This window comes from Borostomias antarcticus (genome assembly GCF_949987555.1).
Source record: "Borostomias antarcticus genome assembly, chromosome: 29".
Classification (NCBI taxonomy): Eukaryota; Metazoa; Chordata; class Actinopteri; order Stomiiformes; family Stomiidae; genus Borostomias; species Borostomias antarcticus.
In genome coordinates, this window is record NC_140262.1 from 5,815,111 (window position 1) to 5,817,610 (window position 2,500).

Here is a 2,500-nt window from a genome sequence, read left to right on the forward strand (position 1 = left end):
GGTTACTCTCGCAACGTGTGAAAACTCCTTTTCAACAGAAACGTTTTCTCTGTGCGTCAGCATCATATGTTGCACAACCACAAGTTGATCATAGATCAAGAAGGAGAGTTGTGGATTGCACTAACTGTCTTAAAATTGCTTTAATTGCTTAAAATTGCATTCTTAAGTGCAAACAGACTGACATTTTGACAGCAGTATAGGAAATATAAATTGTGTTTATGTTTATGCATGAACAAATAGGGGAAACATCCAGTTATGGTCACAAACGGTTCAACTGATGTTCTGACTGGTCAGGGTGTCAGCTGGTCTTTGCATCAGCTGAGCTCTTGCCCCCCTTCCTCAGACAATGGGGCTTCTTGGGTTCTTCCTGTGTCCTCCTAGGATCGCGTTAACTGTAGGCTAACTGAGTTCTTAATCCGAGGGGAACTTTAGGTCACGCTGACTCATAGACAGGACAAAGGAATGCTTACTCAGGACAAGACATCTGTTGAGACTTGAATTCACACAGTTCAAACTAAAGTGAAGGTATTTCATAATTCTAATGAAATGATTACTACATGAGTAATACAGACATATGATTGATGTAATACAGTATAAAAATATACTACACACCCTTTCTTGCAGCCACATTGTATCAGCTCATAGCAGCTCTGTGAAGCTTCAGGAAGGCTGGTCCTCAGTGGCTCCCATCACTGCTTCTTTCACCCAGCCAATCAGAAGGGCTTGGCAGCTGAGGGGAAGGTTCTCTGCCATCCACATCCATTGTATGACCAAAACGGTGGTAGAGCAATTATCAGACTTTCTCAAAAGTGATAGTTTTGTCAACGTTTTGATCTGAACCATTGTGTATGATCATAAGTAACCTTAAAACAGGGCTAAACATGCATTTTCCCTTTACTACTCCTTTAAGAACTTTAGACAGATTCGATAGAAGGATAGCTTGATTGACGGGTGGATGTCGTGAGATTATTGGCCTAAATTGCACGTGACCTACCGTTTTCCAGGAAGTAAGAAATTATATAGGCTACTTTGATATAAGATTACAACAAAAGTAGAATTTTGTAATTTTTGGGGCATACATTTAGGGGCACAAGGAGAAACAAGGAGATTTATAGGCACAGTAGCAATACCAGTTCCCTGTAGGCCTACTTGCTTTTTCAAGCACTGTACATGGAACCATCGATCACATTTATCACACTGAATCTATAAAATCAAAAGGCGGAAATCTCAAAAATGATTCTCAGGATAAGCAAAATAACTCTCATGTGTCTGGCGTTGAAACCATGGTTGAGACTACAGTTGACCTAATGTAACGCTTTATATTATACCTCCATGTATTAAACCTCCATGATGTAACGCTTTATATTATACCTCCATGTATTATACCTCCATGTATTATACCTCCATGATGTAACGCCGCGTGTGATTGGTCCAGCGCGACGGCGCGGAACAAAACAAGAGCACGCTCTCCTCGGGTTGGGCTCGGTTGGGCTCGGTTGGGCTCGGTTGGGCTCGTTTGGGCTCGGTTGGGCTCGGTTGGGCTCGGTTGGGCTCGGTTAGGCTCGGGTTGGGCTCGGTTAGGCTCGGTTGGGCTCGGTTGGGCTCGGTTGGGTTCGGGTTGGGCTGCTATGTGGAGCATCGTAACTCTCGTCCTGTCTCTCCACCTACAGGCGCTGGAGCCCTTCTGCCTCTAAAATTAACACAATTCCAGAAAACCACAAAAATATAAGTGTAAAAGGTTCTAGCTGATGACCCAGCAGTGGGATGAAGGACCAGAAGGGACAAGGCACGAGACAGGCAGGTGGCAGCAGGTACAGGTGACTGTGGACAGCTGTGGTCTGATGATGAGATTGAATGTTAGTACAGTCTTCAGGCCATTCTTTCTTTATTCCAGAAAAACAATTTATATTGTTATTTATGTCAATATTTTACTATGGGGCAGTTTTGTGTTTGTGTTAACTGTTAAGGAGCCTACTTTGTCAGCCTGTTTCAACAAATAAAATGAGCCCACAACAACCACAGAGTTTCTTCATCTCATCCTCATGTGCTGATATTGTCAGTAGTGAATCTAGTTTTACAGGGAGGGCCTGCATTTGAAATCCCCTCTTAATGTTGTTCTGTGTGAGTGTGTGTGTGTGTGTGTGTGTGTGTGTGTGTGTGCGTGCCTGTGTGTATGGATGTTTCTGCCAGTGTGTGTGTTTTGTGACGCAGTATTAGCAGCAGGACAGCTGGTAATGTGCTCTTTCCTCCACTAGGGGCGCCAGCGCAGCCAGCAGAGAGCATCAGAGACGAGCGGCGGCGTCGGCACACGCACGCCACGCACAGCGGCTCCTGACCGTGGAAGCGCAGGCACGCATGTGCGGCCGTCGTCGTGTGCGCGGGCTCATGCAGCGTCCTCCTCCTCCACCACCTCCTCCTCCTTCTCCTCCTCCTCGGCTCCCTCACTCCTACCGGCTGTAATCCTGTCTCCAGCAGGGAGGGGGTGTGTTCACGGTAAGCC